Source organism: Manihot esculenta, chromosome 13, assembly GCF_001659605.2.
Source record: "Manihot esculenta cultivar AM560-2 chromosome 13, M.esculenta_v8, whole genome shotgun sequence".
Taxonomy (NCBI): domain Eukaryota; kingdom Viridiplantae; phylum Streptophyta; class Magnoliopsida; order Malpighiales; family Euphorbiaceae; genus Manihot; species Manihot esculenta.
Window position 1 is genome coordinate 14,416,039 of NC_035173.2, and position 22,102 is coordinate 14,438,140.

Here is a 22,102-nt window from a genome sequence, read left to right on the forward strand (position 1 = left end):
TTAAGTGAAAAGGACTTCTAAAGGCTAAATGTATAGTTTAGTAGGTCAATCTATGAATATTGAAAGTTTGAAAACTAAATTGAAACATGGTAAAGAGTTTAGTAGGTTAAAGTGTAAATATGAAAAGTTAAAACATAAAATTCAGATTTACTTTCCATGTGTCACCTAACTAAGAAAAGGAGAAATGATAAAGCAAAATGTAAAAAGGGATTGTCTTCTCCACCATTTCATTGCCGTAGCTCACATCCATTGAAAACCAAAGCTTTGTTTTGTCTTCCTTCCACCAAAGCCAAGCCAAATCTCACTCAACCAACTTCTTCCTTTAACCAAAATTTACCCTAAGACCAAGAGCTAAAGGAACAGCCATATAGTGAAAGAATTGAAGAAGAAAAGTTTAGGGTTCCATATGCACCAAGCTTGAAAATCAAAGGTGAGCTTAGAAATGTGTAGGAAATAACATCTTCTCATTTCTTCATGCATGAATTTTCATTATAGAGCTTTAATTTATAGTTTATTCAATCCTTTCCTAAGACATAAATCTAACTAGGTGAAGGAACATCAAAGGAAAAGGAGACAACTAGAGATTAGAAGAGGAAAAGAAAGAAGGAATCCAAGAAAGGTTTGGTGTTTCTTTGATTTTCTGTTTTTCTTAAATTTTCTCATGGATATATGAAGTTGGAGATTGATTTTACTTGCTGGAAATGTTGCTTTCATTGTATAAATATGTTATATGAATGTTAAAATGGTGTTTGTAAGGCTTAGAGTAAAGAAACTTAACATGAGAGCTAAAAGTGCAAATCTGGCAGAATAGGCTGTAACAGGGCAGCTTATGTTAACAACTTCATAACTTATTTTGTATTTATTGAAATAGGCCTAAGATATACCAAATGAAAGCTAAGACAAAGATCTAAAACTTTCATGAATTGACCAAATTCTGAATCTGTAGGTAATATGATGAAAATTATAAGTGAACCTAAACTGGACACAGTGATAGTGCATCCGGAATAGAGTGTATTGATTATACTATAACTAATTATGTACTCAGTGATATTTGTTAAGACCAGTGCCAAATGAATCCTAAGAAGTATACCTAAAACTTTATAGAAGATACTTAAGCTTGAATTTGTATAGAAATGCATGAATCTGATAAGTTTTGTGATACTATAAACAAGTACCAATACTGGACTGATTAAGACCTTATTGAGTAGCTTGTAAAGAAAAATTCATAACTTAAGCTAGGATGATCAGATTTGCATGAACTATACCTTGTTGGAAATATAAGACATAAATGTACATTTCTTATGAAGAAACTGAAGTCAAATTATAACTCTAATCTGCTTGAAAAGTTTATGCAATATATGGTAGAATGTAGTTTTCTATATTGAAATGTTAAGTCAATAAAGTTTTGCACTATTTGCCATGAGTTTTCCATATTGTAAACCTTGGCATATGATATATGTACTTTGGAAAATGAATTCAAATAGCTTCAAATGACATACATTTACATTAATACATTGTATTAATGATACTTGGCCCTGGTAAACGTAATAGGAGTCGAGGTTAGCTTGAGGGTATGGCATGCTTTATAAACATACAGAGTTCACAGTACTGCTACCGATACATGATCTATATTTGAGGTTACATATATGGTACCTCATAAGCATGGTCACAAAGCTCTGCTATCACAGTTTTGGCCTCTGAGCCTACCGTTCGGCACCTTGTGCCTACCGTTATAACTCCTTATCTACCTAGTCGATCCTACTATGTGTTTATCAGGGTTAAGATCTTAATTAAGATTGATACTTGATTTTGTGAACTTATCGGTGAATGTTAACATGTTTGCATCTACTAGCTTGTAATTGTTTACTTGATTATCTATTTATGCGAGCTTGTTTGTTTTATTCTGTTATTTGTTGTTATCACCCACTGAGCATTAGCTCAGCATGTTGGTTTTTACCTCACGCAGGTTGTAGATAACGTAGGCACGCGAAGTTCATCAGAGGTCTACATCAGATATTAAGGCCATTATCATAGCTGGTTCTTTTGAGTCTCTGAGTCATAGTACAGTTTTATTTTGGCATGTACATATTAAATAGAGTAAGTTGTAAAGGTTATGTAATCAAGAATAGTAAGATATCAAATGACAGTTGTTAGTGTAATTATAAGTGTGACGTTCATATGTATTACAGGTTAAAGTGCTAATGAAACAAAGGAAACTCTGCAAAAAAAATTTGGTTTAGAAATCTCACATTTATTTTAATCACTTGATGAAAGTTACATGCATTACCTAAAAACTTGATATTTACAGATAAAAGAAATTGTTTAGTCTTGATATATCTAAAAAGGTATAGTTTGTGACATTCCTTGCTCTGTCTACTCTTTGATAGGATAAGGGGTGTGACACTCCTTATGTTATAAAGTAAAATAATGAAAGTTTTAGCATGATTCACGCATCATGAATACCATGAAATATACTAGGGTGCTTGCATTAGAATTCACGAATATGTTGTATTGCATGTTATGTTGTTGATGTGGATGAATGTTGGATGATCCTTTAGCCCTCACTATGATATGGTATGATATGAGATAGTGATGATACGGTATGAAAGATCAGTGAGGCCCATTCTACGCCCCTGGCATATGGAAATATTATGTTATGTTAAGAGAAAGACCAGTGAGGCCCATTCTACGCCCCTGGCACTATTGGAATGTGTAGAGGGCTATTGGTGACAAGTTCATCCTTAATTGTGATTTGTTTGTGATGTGATGCATTCCATGAGATCATATATTTTAAATACAATGTTTTATTATTCTGCTCACTGGGCTCTAGTAGCTCACCCCATTCCCTTAACCCCAGGTTTGCAGGTACGGAATAGACCAGGAGGTCAGCCAGAGTAAAGTCATGTTTTATGTAATAGCTAGATGTGGACATGAAAAATATTGTAATGTAACGTATAATACAGAAATATAATGCAATGATGTATATGGAGGTTTAGAATTGTGCTTGGCCCTAGTGTATGTTAATCCCTTTTTGGTACATGATCTTTTAATGAAATGTTTAATGATGCCTATGTAATCCAAGCTTAAAATATGATATGTTACCCCATTGGAGCATTTGATGAGGGCTCCAGTGTGGGGTTTTATGGTTATAAATTGTGCATGCACAGGTTGAGCTTGGTAAATGAAATAAAAAGTTTAAATTCTTATGTAAATGTATGATCATGTATGGGATTAAACAGGTATACAGGACGTATGTTAAGGCTTGCTACGGGTCCTGGCGACCTTATGTCGATCTGGATCCTAGCGCCGGTAGCGGTCCGATTTCTGGGTCGTTACAGATTGGTATCAGAGCTCTAGGTTCATATGGTCGGACCAATAGTGTGTCGGGCTCATAGAGGTTATAGAAGGGCAAGCACAATAGGAAAATCATGTCTACTAGGATAGGATGTAGAGTCCTGTCTTGAATAATGATGTGAAATGCCATGATATTATGCATGTGCATTAATGATATGCTATGTATGTGATGTATGTGATGCGGGTTCATATGTTTCCACATGAACCATTTGATGCTAATGTTTTATGTGTTGTGTGTTGTTTTTCAGTAAGCAAGATGAGAGGAACTCGTCGATCTGCACGATTGACTGGAGTACCACCTCAGGACGAGGGCACGGATGCCCATCCTCCTGCATTACCTAGGGCAATGTCCTGTAGGTCTAGCAGGTAGAGAACGTCAAGGGACCCTAGAAGGTCTTTTGATGTAAGCAGAAGAGGAACAGTTCAATATGGAATGTCAGAAGATGTGGGGGATGATATGGATGTGGATCAGAGGAGAGATGGAAGTCTTGGTGTGAGCATGTCTGAAGAGGGCATGGGAGAGTCTCAAGGAGGCACTCAGGCCTCAGAGTTTGTTCAGCCACCCCAATACCCACCCTTTTCACAAAATCCCGGGTATTCGATGGGAGGTACATCGGATTACCCTAATTTTAACCCTTATCACTCTCACATGCCATACCCACCTTTCTACCCACCATACCCACAGTACCCTATGTACCCACCCCTATCTTTCTACCCAGGTACAGCAAACCCTAACCCGGGGGATATTGCACCTCCTCCACCACCAGTAGAACCTACTGTCCTAGAAACCCAAGTACCTAAACCTAGCTCATTTGGAGGGAGCAAGGTCAAGATGACCGATTACATGAAGCTGGGTGCTCCCCAGTATGAAACAGGTGATGACCCGTTTGAGTACCTTGGGAGGGTCAAGATGATTACAGATGAGATAGGAGCTGATGATAGTAGAGCCATTCAAATGGCTGGGTTCACACTGAAGTGTAAGAAGGCCCGAGAGTGGTTTAAAAACTATGTGAACCCGAGGTTGGATAGCCTATCATGGGAGTGTGGGCAGGAGGGACACATGGCACGGGAGTGTCCTAGAGCAGCTTTTGTGGCACAGTCCCAGCTGATAGCTTCTGGTAGTGTGGCTCAGCCAGTAGCTCCAGCCGCGATGCAGGCTAGTGGCAGAGGCAGAGGGAGAGGGGCAGCCTCTTCTTCAGCGGGTTTCAGAGGTGAAGGTCCATCAGCTCCAGCACGGATCTTCACCATGACACAGCATGAGGTAAATGCATCAAACACCGTGGTGTCAGGTAATCTCATCATTGGTTGTTCAGATGTTTATGCCTTAATGGACCCTGGTGCATCTCATTCTTTTATTGCTTCGAGAGCCGTCGAGAGGTTGGGGTTGATGGTCTCTGGGTTAGAGTGTCCCCTATGGGTCAGTGGACCCAAGTGTGACCCGTCAGTGGCAGAGTCAGTCTGCTAGTGTAGTCCAGTTTTTGTTGAGGGGAGATGCCTTTCAACCGACCTTGTGGTTCTAGATTTGACAGATTTGGACGTCATTCTAGGGATGGATTGGCTATTTACCCATGGTGCTACCTTGGACTGCATAGACAAGGTAGTCAGGTTCAGAGGTCAGGATGGGTCGAAGGTTGTCTTCAGAAGAGACAGGAGGGGTACACCTAGAGGTTTGATATCAGCCCTACAGGCTCGTAGGTTGCTCAGAAGGGGTTGTCAGGGTTTTCTAGCTCATGTGAGAGAGCTGGATAGTCATGTTAGAGAGCCCGCCTCAGTGCCCGTGGTCAGAGAGTTTTTAGATGTTTTCCCAAACGAGCTGCCAGGTTTACCACCTGCTAGGGAGATAGAGTTTGAAATTGAATTGATGCCAGGAACCAGACCGATCTCTATCCCTCCCTACAGGATGGCACCAGCTGAGTTGAAAGAGTTAAAGGAGCAGTTGTGTAATACCCGGCTAGACTCCGGTATCAGAATTCCTACCGTCCGGTGGAATCTTGGATGTCGAAAATCTCTAGAAGGGTAAAGTTATGATTTTATAAAATGTTTTAATGTATTTTATGGTTTTAAGTAAGAAGAAAGCTAAGTTTTGAATGAAAAAGACCATGGAGGCATTTCCAGGTTCGGCCGTCGAACGTGGGATGGTTTAGGAGGGCAAGTTAGGCTTCCGAAAGTTTCAAAGGTTCGGCCGCCGAACTTGCATGAGTTTTGGAGGCATGTTAGGCTGCCGAAAGGTGGTCTGGCAGCCCCTATATAAGGGCTCTATGGCCGAAACGGGTGAGTTTTCTCCCCATTTTCGGCCACGGTGAGTTCCTGCTCTCCCATGGTTCGTTTTTTATGATTTTCTTCCGATCTTTCATGTTTTAACTAGTTTTATGTTGATTTGAAGATATTTGAGCAAAAGAGCAAGTTTTGGAGCTTGGAGACTAAAGAGTAGATTTCTCCCCACTTCCAAGCTAGGATCGTCTCTCCTCTCGTTCTTCAAGAGGTAAGAGTAGATCCATAGTTCATTTCATGTTTTAAGCAAGTTTTATTGTAATACCCGGCTAGACTCCGGTATCGGAATTCCTACCGTCCGGTGGAATCCCGGATGTCGGAGATCTCTAGAAGGGTGGAACCATGCTTTCATAAAATGTTTTCATGTTTTTAATGGTTTTAAAGTATGAAACTAAATGAGTTTTTGCATGAAAATAGCATTGGAGGAAAACCCAGGTTCGGCCGCCGAAAGTCAAGTTCGGCCGCCGAACATGCATGCGTTTTGGAGGCACGTTAGGCCCCCGAAAGCATGAGTTAGGGAAGTTCAGGTTCGGCCGCCGAAAGTCAAGTTCGGCCGCCGAACATTGCATGGATGCGGAGGCACATTCGGCCCCCGAACGTGGCCTGGCCAGCCACCTATAAATGGGGCACTTAGCCGAAATGGGCGAGCTTTCTCCCATTTTCAGCCACAGCAAGCTTCCAACCTTCCCTTTGCAACTCTTGTGTTCTTCCTCCAAATCTCTTCCATTTTTCTTGAGTTTTAAACTCACATTGCAAGTTTTGAACATTTAAACCAAGTTTTGGAGCTTTGGGAACTCAGGAGCTCATTTTCGTGAATCTCCAAGTTTAGGTCGTCTCCCTATCGATCTTCAAGAGGTAAGGGCCGATCTTAAGCTCCTTATATGTTTTAAGTAAGTTTTATGCTAGATCTATGGGTAGAAATGCATGTTAGGTTATATGTTGAGTTATGGGTTAATATTGATGTTTTGGTCAATGTGTGTTGATTGTGGGTGTTTGAAGTGTTGTAGTTGGGGTATTTGATATTTTGAGGCCCCTAGGAACTTGTATGCATGATTTGGTTGAGATATATGCATGATTGGTGAGTTTGGAGGCGAAAATGCACAAATGAGCCAAGTTTCTGCCCTTTGGCAGAAACCAGGTTCGGCAGCCGAAGGCACTTTCGGCCGCCGAACATGGTGGGGAGGCAGGCCTTTCGGCTGCCGAAGTTGCCCCCGAAAAGAGACTTTCGTCTCTGTCTGGCACTTTCGGCCGCCGAAGGTGCCGCCGAACCTACCTGAGTTTCGTCTCTGTCTGGGACTTTCGGCCGCCGAAGGTGCCGCCGAAAGTGCCTGACTTTCGGATCTGTCCAGGACTTTCGGCCGCCGAAGGTGCCGCCGAAAGTGCCCTGTTCAGCCACTTCATGCATATCTCTATGTGATATTTTCAGGATGTTTTAGGGGGTGTTTGGGGAATATATTAGAGTTATGTTTTTGTATGTTTGGTCCCTCATTGGAGTCCACCTGTGTAGGTTCGGACCCGAGGAACCAAGGACCCCAGCAGTGAGCCAACTGCTACAGAGTTTGTCAGAGTCAGCCAGAGGTGAGTGGAACTAAACTTAACCTTTTAAATTAAGAAATGAAATGCTTTTATCATGCTTCATGCATCATGATCATATTATAGGTTGTTTGCATTAGAATTCACGACTATGCTGCATTGTATTGTTGTGATAGATGATAGAGGATGGACATTAGGATGATTCATTAGCCTTCTGAATACGAAGTCCTGTGGTGCCCATAATAGGGCCGGGCAATACGAAGTCCTGTGGTGCCCATAATAGGGCCGGGCAATAACTCCGAGTACGAAGTCCTGTGGTGCCCATAATAGGGCCGGGCAATACGAAGTCCTGTGGTGCCCATAATAGGGCCGGGCATGGAGTTGAGGGATTTTTGAATCAGTCCATCCGTGGTGTGATTTGTTTGTGCAGTGACACATTTCATGATAGCATGTTTTAAATATTCTTTTTATAGTTCTACTCACTGGGCATCTAGCTCACCCCTCTCCCCTAACCCCCAGGTTTGCAGGTACGGGATAGATAGAGAAGGCAAGAAGAGAAAAAGTCATATGTATGTAATAGTTAGTTTGTGGACATGACAATTGTATTATGATGTTATGTAATGAGGTTATTGAGGATAGAGTTGTGCTTGACCATAATATATTGTTAATCCCTTTTGTATATACATGATCTTATGTTATGATGTTTATGTAAACTAACTCAACACAGGTTGTTTTGCCTTTAAGGCTTGATGAGATCCCACAGAGGGACTATGTTATGTATATGTTCAGAGTATGCACAGGTTGAGTTAGTTGATGACAGTATGTATGAAGAAAAGTTTTAATTTTTATGCATGTTGTTGATCATGTATGGGATTATACAGGTTTACAGGTTATATGTCAGGCTTGCTACGGGTCCCGGCGGCCTTAAGTCGACCCGGATCCTAGCGCCGGTAGCGGTCCGGATTTCCGGGGCGTTACATTTATGAAGTTTCTTGGGGTAGAAATGCTTGAGTAGGTTTATGATGAGTTTTTGGTTATATGTGTGTTTATAAGCAATGTGGATTGTTTATGCATGTTTGATGTGTTGTAGTTGGGGTTTAGGATAGTTTGAAGCCCCTAGGAGCTTGTATGCTTGAGTATGCATGTTGAAGAATAGGAAAATGCATGATTGAATGGATTGGGAGACTTTTGTGCATATTAGAGGCTGAGTTTCTGTGCTTTGGAAGAACTCAGGTTCGGTAGCCGAAGGCTCTTTCGGCCGCCGAACCTGCCTGTGGTAGCATGTATCGGCTGCCGAACCCTGCCCCTGAAAGTGGACTTTCGGCTCTGGAGGAGAGTTTCGGCCGCCGAAGGTGCATGACTTTCGTCTCTGGAGGGGCTTTCGGCCTCCGAACCTGCCGCCGAAAGTGCCCTGTTCAGCCCTCCTTTGCATGATTTCTATGATTGTTTTAAGGTGTTTTAGGGGGTTTTTGGGGAGTATTTTAGAGTCATGTTCATGAATGTTAGGTCCCTCATTTGAGTCCACCTGTGTAGGTTCGGACCCGAGGAACCGAGGACCCCAGCAGTGAGTTTAGCTGCTTCAGAGTCTTGTCAGAGCTAGCCAGAGGTGAGTAGAATAACTCTCTATATTTAAAAGCAAACAATGAAAGTTTTAGCATGATTCATGCATCATGAATGCCATGAAATGTATTAGGGTGCTTGCATTAGAATTCACGAATATGTTGCATTGCATATTACGTTGTCTATGTGGATGAATGTTGAATGATCCATTAGCCCTCATATGTTATGACATGATATGATGATAATATGCTATGGAAGTCCAGGCGAGCCTGCACCACGCCCCTGGCACTATGTAAGAGAAAAGTCCGGGCGAGCCTGCACTACGCCCCCGGTATGATTGGACATGTATGTTATGCTATGAAAGTCCAGGCGAGCCTGCACCATGCCCCTGGCACAATTAGACAGTATAGAGGGTTAACTGGTGACAAGTTCATCCTTGATGTGAATTGTTTGTGCTGTGATGCATTCCATGATATCATATATTTTAAATACTATGATTTATTATTCTGCTCACTAGGCTCTAGTAGCTCACCCCACTCCCTTAATCCCTCAGGTTTGCAGGTACGAGCTAGTCCAGGAGGTCAGCAGGATTAGAAGTATTCTATGTAATAGTTAGTTGTGGACATGAGAATATTGAGATGTAATGTATTGAATAGTCATGTAATGAAATGGTGATATTGAGGATAGGATCGTGCTTGACCCTAGTATGTTGTTAATCCCTTTTGTTTACATGATCTTTCAAATGTAATGGTTTAATGATGTTTTATGTAGACCAAACTTGATGCATGATTATGTCACCCCATTGGAGCATTGATGAGGACTCCAATGTGGGGTTAATGTTTATGTTTATGAGTGGTTCATGCACAGGTTGAGTTGGGCGTTTGAATAGAAAGAAAAGTTCAAATTTTTTATGTATGTGTTGATCATGTATGGGATTGAACAAGTATTCAGGATGTATGTTTGGCTTGCTACGGGTCCCGACGGCCTTAAGCCGATCTGGATCCTAGCGCCGGTAACGGTCCGATTTTCGGGTCGTTACAGATTGATATCAGGCCCTAGGTTCATATGGTCGGACCTAGAGTGTCGGGCTTATAGATGTTTTAGAAGGTCAAGCACAATAGGAAAATCATGTCCACTAGGATAGGATGTAGAGTCCTGTCTTGTATGATTATGTGAAATGCCATGATTATATGCATGTGCATTAATGTTATGCTATGATATGTGATATATGTGATGCGGGTTCATGTGTTTGCACATGAACCATTTGATGCTAATGTTTGATTGTTGGGTATTGTTTTTCAGTAAGCAAGATGAGAGGAACTCGTCGATCTGCAAGATTGACTAGAGTACCACCTCAGGAAGAGGGCACAGATGCCCGTCCTTCAGCATTGCCTAGGGCAATGTCCTGCAGATCAAGTAGGGAGAGAGCATCAAGGGACCCTAGAAGGTGTTTTGATGTAAGCAGAAGGGGTATGGTGCAAGGAGGAATGTCAGAGGAGGTAGGGGATGAGATGGATATGGACTAGAGGAGGGATAGCATTCTCGGAGTAAGTATGTCGGAAGAGGGAATGGGAGAGTCCCAAGGAGGCACCCAGGCCTCGGGATTTGTTCAGCCACCCCAGCACCCACCCTTTTCTCATAATCGCGGGTATTCGATGGGAGGTACATCGGATCACCCCAGTTTTAATCCTTACCACTCTTATATGCGATACCCACCTTACTACCCACAGTACCCTATGTACCCACCCCCATCTTTCTACCCAGGTCCAGCAAACCCTACCCCAGGGAATATTGCACCTCCTCCACCACCAGCAGAACCTACTGTCCCAATAACCCAAGACCCCAAACCTAGCTCATCTAGGGGGAGCAAGGTCAAGATGACCGAGTACATGAAGCTGGGTGCTCCCCAGTATGAAACCGGTGATGACCCGATTGTGTACCTTGAGAGGGTCAAGACAATTACAGATGAGATAGGAGCTGATGACAGTAGAGCCATTCAGATGGCAGGGTTCACCCTGAAATGCAAGAAGGCCCGTGAGTGGTTTAAGAGCTATGTGAACCCAAGATTGGACAGCCTATCATGGGAGGAATTTGCAAATGAGTTTGCAGGATGGGCTTTCCCTGACAGTTCAAGGGAGCTGAAGATGATTGAGTTTGAGCAGTTGAGGCAGACGGATGATATGAGTGTGGATGAGTACACCGACAGGTTTTTGGAGCTGTTGCCGTTTGCTGGGCAAAATCTAGATACTGATCAGAAAAAGTCAAGGAGGTATATCATGAAGCTCCATTCCAGGTATTCCTCCTTGATTCAGTCATCAGAGAGGGAGAGTTTTCATGCCATTGTGGATATGGCTCGGAGAATGGAGGCTAGTGCAATCATCGAAGGGAAAGTCAAGCAGTCAGTAGCACAGCCTTCTGGTTCCAAGACCCCAGGAGGGGGAAGATTTGACCCTTCTTCTCTGAGTTCAGGCAGTAAGAAGTGGGATAGAGGCCACAGGAAGTCCAAAAAGAGCAAGTTCTAGAGTAAGATCAAGTCAGGTCTGGGATTGGGGAGTGGCTCGAGCTCAGGTGCAAATAATGCAGTATGCATGAAGTGTGGAAAGCCGCACAAAGGAGTATGTCTGGTTGGGACGACAGCCTGCTTCAGATGTGGGCAGGAGGGACACATGGCACGGAAGTGTCCTAGAGCAGCTTTTATGGCACAGTCTCAGCAGACGGCTTCTAGTAGTGTGGCTCAGCCAGTGGCTCCAGCCGCGACTCAGGCTAGTGGCAGAGGTAGAGGGAGAGGGGCAGCCTCTTCTTCAGCGGGATTCAGGGGTGAAGGTCCATCAGCTCCAGCACGGATCTTCACCATGACTCAGTAGGAGGCAAACACATCAAACACAGTGGTGTCAGGTAATCTCATCATTGGTTGTTCTGATGTTTATGCCTTAATGGACCCTGGTGCATCGCATTCTTTCATTGCTCCGAGAGCCGTCGAGAGGTTGGGATTGATGGTCTCTGGGTTAGAGTGTCCCCTATGGATCAGTGGACCCAAGTGTGACCCGTTAGTGGCAGAGTCAGTCTGCCAGTGTAGTCCAGTTTTTATTGAGGGAAGATGCCTCTCCGCCGACCTTGTGGTTCTAGATTTGACAGATTTTGACGTCATTCTAGGGATGGATTGGCTATCTACCCATGGTGCTACCTTGGATTGCAGAGACAAGGTAGTCAGATTCAGATGTCAGGATGGGTCAGAGGTTGTCTTCAGAGGAGACAGGAGGGGTACACCTAGAGGTTTGATATCAGCCCTACAGGCTCGTAGGCTACTCAGGAGGGGTTGTCAGGGTTTTTTAGCTCATGTGAGAGAGCTCGATAGTCATGTCAGAGAGCCCGCCTCAGTGCCCGTGGTTACTGAATTCTTAGATGTTTTTCCAGACAAGCTGCCAGGTTTACCACCTGCTAGGAAGATAGAGTTTGAAATTGAATTGATGCCTGGAACCAGACCGATCTCTATCCCTCCCTACAGGATGGCACCAGCTGAATTGAAGGAGCTTAAGGAACAGTTGCAAGAGCTGGTAGATAAGGGCTTCATCCGACCGAGTACCTCACCTTGGGGTGCTCCAGTGCTATTTGTGGAAAAGAAAGATGGATCCCTTAGACTTTGTATCGACTACAGGCAGTTGAACAAAGTCACTACCAAGAACAAGTACCCATTGCCGAGGATCGACGATCTATTTGACCAGCTAGCAGGCGCAGGTTGTTTCTCCAAGATAGATCTGAGATCTGGGTATCATCAGCTGAGGATAAGGGAAGAGGATGTGCCGAAGACGGCGTTCAGGACCAGATATGAGCATTATGAGTTCCTTGTGATGCCGTTTGGGTTAACCAATGCCCCTGCAGCATTCATGGATCTCATGAACAGAGTGTTTAGCCAGTACCTAGATCACTTTGTTATTGTCTTCATAGATGATATCTTAGTGTATTCCAGGAATGCAGAGGAGCATGCCCATCATCTGAGGTTAGTTTTGCAGACCTTGAGGGAACATGGCTTGTATGCCAAGTTCTCCAAGTGTGAGTTCTGGTTGAGGAGCATTTCATTCTTGGGGCATGTTGTGTCAGAAAATGGAATCGAGATAGACCCCAAGAAAGTGGAGGCTGTAGCTAACTGGCCTAGACCCACTACAGTGACAGAGATCAAGAGCTTCTTGGGTTTAGTAGGTTACTACAGGAGGTTCGTTCAGGACTTCTCAAAAATTGCAGCTCCTATGACCAGACTGACTAAGAAGAACCAGAGGTTTGTGTGGACCGACCAGTGTAAGGAAAGCTTTGAGGAGCTAAAGAAGAGGTTGACTTTACCACCGGTGTTAGCTCTGCCAACTAGTAATGAGGACTTTACAGTCTATTGCTATGCGTCCTGTGTGGGACTGGGTTGTGTGCTAATGCAGAATGAAAGGGTGATTGCTTATGCTTTTAGGCAGCTGAAGAAGCACAAGTTGAATTACCCTACACATGACCTAGAGATGGCCGCGATGATCTTTGCACTCAAGATGTGGAGGCACTACCTTTATGGGGTAAAATGTGAGATCTTCACATATCATAAGAGCCTGCAGTACATCTTGAGTCAGAGAGAGTTGAATCTGAGGCAGAGAAGATGGGTAGAACTGCTTAGTGACTATGATTGCAAGATTCAGTACCATCCGGGTAAGGTGAATGTTGTCGCAGACGCCTTAAGCCGGAAATCACTTGGCAGTTTGTCCTATATTTCAGCAGAGAGGAGGCCAGTGGTGAGGCAGTTCTTCGAGCTCATCAATGAAGGTTTGCAGTTGGAGTTGTCTGGTACAGGTGCTTTGATAGCCCAGATGAGAGTGACCCCAGTGTTTCTGGAGAAGGTGGCTCAGAAACAGCACGAGGACCCAGAGTTAGTGAAGATTGCCAGGACTGTTCAGTCAGGCAAGAATGAAGAGTTCAGATTTGACAGCAAGGAGATCCTCCGCTATGGGAATAGATTGTGTGTACCAGATGACGTGGGTCTGAAGGGAGACATTATGAGAGAGGCTCATAATGCCAGATACAGTGTTCACCTTGGAACCACCAAAATGTATCAAGATTTGAAAGGAGTTTATTGGTGGCCAGCTATGAAGAGGGAAGTGGCACAGTTTGTGTCAGCCTGCGAAGTATGTCAGAGGGTGAAGCTGGAACATTAGAAGCCGGCTGAAATGCTTAACCTACTATCTATTCCAGAATGGAAATGGGAGAATATAGCTATGGACTTCGTGATGGGGTTACCGGCAGCGTCCAACAGATTGGACTCCATATGGGTGATAGTGGATAGACTCACCAAATCTGCTCACTTCATCCCTGTCAGGAGTGGCTATTCTGTGGACAAGTTGGCGCAGGTGTATGTTGATGAAGTTGTCAGGTTGCATGGGGTTCCCGTTTCAATAGTGTCTGATAGAGGTCCCCAGTTCACCTCCAGGTTTTGGTGGAGTCTGCAGAATGCCATGGGTACCAGGCTGGATTTTAGCACTGCTTTCCATCCTCAGACGGACAAACAATCAAAGAGGACCATCCAAACAATAGAAGATATGCTCAAAATGTGTGTGCTAGATTTTGGCGGTTCTTGGAGGCAGCATCTACCTTTGGTAGAGTTTGCCTACAATAACAGCTATCATGCTAGCATAGGGATGGCTCCATATGAAGCTTTGTATGGAAGGAAGTGCAGGTCGCCTGTCTATTGGGAAGAAGTAGGAGAGAAGGCCTTGGCAGGGCCTGAGCTTGTAGAGATCACCAGCAGGGTGGTGCCCATGATCAGAGAGAGGATCAAGACTGCTGTTAGCAGGCAGAAGAGTTATGCAGATATCCGCAGAAGGCAAGTAGAGTTTGAGGAGGGGGATTTGGTACTGCTCAAGGTGTCTCCTATGAAAGGGGTGATTCGGTTTGGGAAGAAGGGTAAGCTAGCTCCACGGTACATCAGACCCTTTGAAATCTTGCAGAAGATTGGGAGTGTATCGTACAAGTTGGACTTACCTGCTTCAATGGAAAGAATCCATCCGGTTTTCCATGTTTCTATGTTGAGGAAATTCGTGTCAGATCCGGGCAAGGTTCTTAGTGAGCCTGATGTGGAGATCCAAGAGGATCTCACTTATATTGAGCAGTCAGTGCGGATCATAGACACCCAGATCAGAAAGCTAAGGAACAAGGAAATCCCGATAGTGAAAGTCCTTTGGAATCACCACAACATTGAGGAGTGTACCTGGGAGACACGGGAGTCCATGCTCCAGCAATATCCTCATCTCTTCTAAGGTAAGTGCTATGTGTTTTTGTTGTATGTATGTTCATTGTTTTATGTCATGCTATGTTTTTTGGTGAACATTCGGGGACGAATGTTCTTAAGGAGGGAAGAATGTAATACCCGGCTAGACTCCGGTATCGGAATTCCTACCGTCCGGTGGAATCTCGGATGTCGAAAACCTCTAGAAGGGTAAAGGTGATATTGAGGATAGGATCGTGCTTGACCCTAGTATGTTGTTAATCCCTTTTGTTTACATGATCTTTCAAATGTAATGGTTTAATGATGTTTTATGCAGACCAAACTTGATGCATGATTATGTCACCCCATTGGAGCATTGATGAGGACTCCAATGTGGGGTTAATGTTTATGTTTATGAGTGGTTCATGCACAGGTTGAGTTGGGCATTTGAATAGAAAGAAAAGTTCAAATTTTTTATGTATGTTTTGATCATGTATGGGATTGAACAGGTATTCAGGATGTATGTTTGGCTTGCTACGGGTCCCGGCGGCCTTAAGCCGATATGGATCCTAGCGCCGGTAACGGTCTGATTTTCGGGTCGTTACAAGTTGCAAGAGCTGGTAGACAAGGGTTTCATCCAACCGAGTACCTAATCTTGGGGTGCTCCAGTGCTGTTTGTGAAAAAGAAAGATGGATCCCTTAGACTTTGTATCGACTACAGGCAGTTGAACAAAGTCACTACCAAGAACAAGTACCCGTTGCCTAGGATCGACGATCTATTTGACCAGCTAGCAGGAGCAGGTTGTTTCTCCAAAATAGATCTAAGATCCGGGTACCATCAACTGAGAATAAGAGAAGAAGATGTGCCAAAGACAGCGTTCAGGACCAAATATGGGTACTATGAGTTCCTTGTAATGCCGTTCGGGTTAACCAATGCCCCTGCAGCATTCATGGACCTCATGAACAAAGTTTTCAGTCAGTATCTGGATCACTTTGTTATTGTCTTCATAGATGATATCTTAGTGTATTCCAGGAATGCAGAGGAGCATGCCCATCATCTGAGGTTAGTCTTGCAGACCTTGAGGGAACACGGCTTGTATGCCAAGTTCTCCAAGTGTATGTTCTGGTTGAGGAGTATTTCATTCTTGGGGCATGTTGTGTCAGAAAATGGAATCGAAGTGGACCCCAAGAAGGTGGAAGCTGTAGCTAACTGGCCTAAACCCACTACAGTGACAGAGATCAAGAGCTTCTTGGGTTTGACAGGTTACTACAGGAGGTTCGTTCAGGACTTCTCTAAGATTGCAGCTCCTATGACCAGATTGACGAAAAAGAACCAGAGGTTTGTGTGGACTGACCAGTGTGAAGAGAGTTTTGAGGAGCTAAAGAAGAGGTTGACTTCAGCACCGGTGTTAGCTCTGCCTAACAGTAATGAGGACTTCACAGTGTATTGCGATGCGTCCCGTGTGGGACTGGGTTGTGTGTTGATGCAGAATGAAAGGGTGATTGCTTATGCTTCTAGGCAGCTGAAGAAGCATGAGTTGAATTATCCTACACATGACCTGGAGATGGCAGCTGTAATCTTTGCACTCAAGATGTGGAGGCATTACTTTTATGGGGTTAAATGTGAGATCTTCACAGATCATAAAAGCCTGCAGTACATCTTGAGTCAGAGAGAGTTGAATCTGAGGCAGAGAAGATGGGTAGAACTGCTTAGTGACTATGATTGCAAGATTCAGTACCATCCGGGTAAGGCGAACATTGTGGCAGATTCCCTAAGCCGGAAATCACTTGGCAGTCTATCTCATATTTCAGCAGAGAGGAGACCGGTGGTGAGGGAGTTTTATAAGCTCATTGATGAAGGGCTATAGCTAGAGTTGTCTCGTACAGGTGCTTTGATAGCCCAGATGAGAGTGGCACCCGTGTTTCTGGAGCAGGTGGCTCAGAAACAGCATGAGGACCCAGAGTTAGTGAAGATTGCCAGGACTGTTCAGTCAGGCAAGAATGAAGAGTTCAGATTTGACAGCAAAGGGATCCTCCGCTATGGGAATAGATTGTGTGTACCAGATGATGTGGGTCTGAAGGGAGACATTATGAGAGAGGCTCATAATGCTAGATCAGTGTTCACCCTGGAGCCACCAAGATGTATCAAGATCTAAAGAAAGTTTATTGGTGGCCAGCTATGAAAAGAGAAGTGGCACAGTTCGTGTCAGCCTGCGAAGTATGTCAGAGGGTGAAGCTGAAACATCAGAAGCCGGCTGGAATGCTTAACCCACTACCTATTCCAGAGTGGAAATGAGAGAATATCGCTATGGACTTCGTGGTGGGGTTACCGGCAACATCCAATAGATTGGACTCCATATGGGTGATTGTGGACAGACTGACCAAATCTGCTCACTTCATCCCTGTCAGGAGTGGTTATTCTGTGGACAAGTTGGCGCAGGTATATGTTGATGAGGTTGTCAGGTTGCATGGGGTTCCTGTTTCAATAGAGTTTGATAGAGGGCTCCAGTTCACCTCCAGGTTTTGGCGGAGTCTACAGAGTGCTATGGGTACCAGGCTAGACTTCAGCACTGCTTTCCATCCTCAGACGGACGGACAATTAGAGAGGACCATCCAAACAATAGAGGATATGCTCAGAATGTGTGTGCTAGATTTTGGCGGTTCTTGGAGGCAGCATCTACCTTTGGTGGAGTTTGCCTACAATAACAGCTATCATGCTAGTATAGAGATGGCCCCATATGAAGCTTTGTATGGAAGGAAGTGCAGGTCACTTGTTTGCTGGGAGGAAGTTGGAGAAAGGGCCTTGGCAGGGCCTGACCTAGTAGAGATCACCAGTAGAGTAGTGCCCATAATCAGAGAAAGGATCAAGACTGCTGTAAGCAGGCAAAAGAGTTATGCAGATATCCGTAGAAGGCAAGTAGAGTTTCAGGAGGGGGATTTGGTATTGCTCAAGGTGTCTCCTATGAAAGGGGTGATTCGGTTTGGGAAGAAAGGTAAGCTAGCTCCACGGTACATCGGACCCTTTGAGATCTTGCAGAAGATTGGGAATGTATCGTACAAGTTGGACTTACCTGCTTCTATGGAGAGAATCCATCCGGTTTTCCATATTTCCATGTTACGAAAGTTCGTGTCAGATCCGGATAAGGTTCTTAGTGAGCCTGATGTGGAGATCCTTGGAGATCTCACCTATGTTGAGCAGCCAGTGCGGATCTTGGACACGCAGATCAGAAAGCTAAGGAACAAGGAAATCCCGATGGTGAAAGTCTTTTGGAATCACCACAACGTCGAGGAGTGTACCTGGGAGACACGAGAGTCCATGCTCCAGCAATATCCTCACCTCTTCTAAGGTTAGTGTTATGTGTTTTATGTGTATGTCTACGTTTTATGCTATGCATGTGCTAGTTGAGGAACATTCGGGGATTATTGTTCTTAAGGGGGGGAGAATGTAATACCCGGCTAGACTCCGGTATCGGGATTCCTATCGTTCGGTGGATTCTCGGATGTCGGAAGCCTCTAGAAGGGTAAAACCATGTTTTCATAAAATATTTTAATACATTTTAAGGTTTTAAGTGAGAAAGAAATTGAATTTTGAATGAAAAAGACCATGGAGGGAATTCCAGGTTCGGCCGCCGAACTTGCATGAGTTTTGGAGGCACTTTAGGCTTCTGAAGGTGGCCTGGCTAGCCCCTATAAGAAGCCCCATGGCCGAAAATGGGCGAGTTTCTTCCCCATTTCCGGCCAGAGGTGAGTCCATGCCCTCCTATGGTTGGTTTTGATGATTTCCTCAAATCTTTCAAGTTTTAACGAGTTTTAACTTGGTTTTGAAGTTTTGAGCTAAAGATCAAGTTTTTGGAGCTTGGAGACCCAAGGAGCTAGATCTCTCCCATCTCCGAGTTGGATCGCCTCTCCTCTCGATCTTCAAGAGGTAAGAGTAGATCCTCACCTCTTTTCATGTTTTGGTTAAGTTTCATGAAGGTTCTTGGGGGTAGAAATGCATGTTTAGATTTATGTGCTTGTATGGTTAATGTGTGTTGTATATGTATGTTTTGTGTTGTTGTTGGGGGTTTAGGATAGTTTGAGGCCCCTATAAGCTTATTTGCTTGAGTATGCATGTTGTAGAATAGCTAATGTATGTTTGAATGGTTTGGGAGGCAAAATGTGCATGAGGAGGCTGGGTTCTGCCACTTTGGGAGAACCCAGGTGTAATACCCGGCTAGACTCCGGTATCGGAATTCCCACCGTCCGGTGGAATTTCGGATGTCGGAAACCCTTTAAAACCATGTTTTTATAAAATGTTTTAATGTATTTTATGTTTTTAAGCAAGAAAGAAAATGAGTTTTTGCATGAAAATAGCCTTGGAGGAAGACCCAGGTTCGGCCGCCGAACCTCAAGTTCGGCCGCCGAACATGCATGCGCTTCGGGAGTGCTTTAGGCCCCCGAAGGCATAAGTGAGGGAAGTCCAGGTTCAGCTGCCGAACCTTATGTTCGGCCGCCGAACATGGCATGCATGCGGAGGCACGTTAGGCCCCCGAAAGTGGCCTGTCCAGCCACCTATAAAGGGGTCCCTTGTCCGAAACGGGCGAACTTTTCTCCCCATTTTCGGCCAAGGTGAGCTCTCCACCATCCCTTGTTGATTTTGAGCTTCTTCCTTCGAGTTTTCATGTTTTCTTATGAGTTTTAACTTTGTTTTTGAAGATTTCAAGCTTAGATCGAAGTTGTGAAGCTTGGAGACCTCAGGAATCCATCTTCCCCAAATCTCCAAGTTAGGTCACACTCTCTCTCGATCTTCAAGAGGTAAGAGTCGATCTCGAGCTCATTATATGTTTTAAACAAGTTTTAAGTTGATTCATGGAGTAGAAGTGCATGTTTAGGTTAGATGATCATGGTTAGGGTTATATGTGAGTTCTTGGACAATATGAGTTGAATGTGTTTGTGCTTTGTGTTTTTGTTGGGGTTTAGGTTAGTTTGAGACCCCTATATGTTTATGGAAGTGTAAATGCATGTTTTGGTTGAGTTGAATGCTTGATTGGAAGGTTGGGAGGTGAAATGTGCATGAGAGCCGAGTTTCTGCCACTTTGGGAGAACTCAGGTTCGGCAGCCGAAGGGACTTTCGGCCGCCGAACCAGCCTGTGGAGGCCAGCCTTTCGGCTGCCAAAGCCTGCCCCCGAAAGTGGACTTTCATCTCTGGAGGGGACTTTCGACCGCCGAAGGTGCCGCCGAACATGCATGAGTTTCGCCTCTGGAGAGAACCTTCGGCCGCCGAAAGTGCCGTCGAAGGTGCATGACTTTCGGCTCTGGAGGGACTTTCGGCCACCGAACCTGCCGCCGAAAGTGCCCTGTTCAGCCCTCCTTTGCATGAATTCTTTTATTTTTTTGAGGTGTTTTAGGGGGTTTTTGGGGGGTATTTTAGAGTCATGTTCTAGTATGTTTGGTCCCTCATTTGAGTCCACCTGTGTAGGTTCGGACCCGAGGAACCGAGGACCCCAGCAGTGAGTCAGCTGCTCCAGTTTATTGTCAGAGATAGCCAGAGGTGAGTAGAATAAACCTTTATGTTTTAAAGCAAATAAATTATAAAGTTTGAGCATGTTCATGCATCATGAATGCCATGTGATATCCTAGGTTGTTTGCATTAGAATTCATGAATATGCTGCATTGCATAATTCTATGATGGATGTGGATGGATGTTGGATGATCCTTAGTCCTTGATATGATGCGATGTGATATGATACGATGTGATATGATATGGTACGGTATGGTATGGAAGTCCGGTTGACCCATTCTACGTCCCGGCATTATGTAAGAGAAAGTCCGGTTGACCCATTCTACGTCTCGGCACTTTGGAATGTTATGATATGTTATGTTTAAGAGAAAGTCCGATTGACCCATTCTACGTCCCGGCACCTTGGAATGTAGAGGACTATTGGTGACAACACTATCCTTGATGTGATTTGTTTGTGATGTGTTGCATTCCATGAAAGCATGAAATTTTAATATATGATTTAAATGTTTTACTATTCTGCTCACTGGGCTCTAGTAGCTCACCCCTCTCCCTATTTCCCCCAAGATTGCAGGTACGGGCTAGACCAGGAAGTCAAGAAGTGTAAAGTTGTAATATGAAATAGTTAGATGTGGACATGATAAATTGTAAAATGATGTAAGGTCTTGAATAGTTATGTAATGTAATGATGTTATTGAGGATTAGAGAGTGCTTGACTCTAGTTGTACCCTTTTGATACATGATCTTTCAAATGTAATGGTTTATTAATGTTGTATGTAAACCAAATTTAATGTATGTATGTTACCCCATTGGAGCATAGATGAGGACTCCAATGTGGGGTTGATGATTATGATTATGAGTTATGCATGCACAGGTTGAGTTTGGTAATGGAATGAGAAAAGTTTAAATTTTTATGAAATTGTTGATCATGTATGGGATTAAACAGGTTTACAGGTTATATGTCAGGCTTGCTACGGGTCCCGGCGGCCTTAAGCCGATCTGGATCCTAGCGCCGGTAGCGGTCCGATTTTCGGGTCGTTACACTAGGTTTGGCAGCCAAAGGCCCTTTCGGCCGCCGAACCTGCCTATGGAAGCAAACTTTTGGCTGCCGAACCTTGCCCCCGAAAGTGGACTTTCGGCTCTGGAAGGGAGTTTCGGCCGCCGAAGGTGCCACCAAACATGCACGAGTTTCAGATCTGGAAGGAACCTTCGGCCGCCGAAAGTGCCGCCGAAGGTGCATGACTTTCGGCTCTGGAGGGACTTTCGGCCGCCGAACCTGCCGCCGAAAGTGCCCTGTTTAGCCTTCCTTTGCATGATTTCTATGATTGTTTTAAGGTGTTTTAGGGGGTTTTTGGGGAGTAGTTTAGAGTCATGTTCATGTATGTTTGGTCCCTCATTTGAGTCCACCTATGTAGGTTCGGACTCGAGGAACCGAGGACCCCAGCAGTGAGATAGCTGCTTCAGTGTCTTTTCAGAGCTAGCCTGAGGTGAGTAGAATGACTCCTTATGTTACAAAGTAAAATAATGAAAGTTTTAGCATGATTCACACATCATGAATGCCATAAAATATACTAGGGTGCTTGCATTAGAATTCACGAATATGTTGCATTGCATGTTATGTTGTTGATGTGGATGAATATTGGATGATCCTTTAGCCC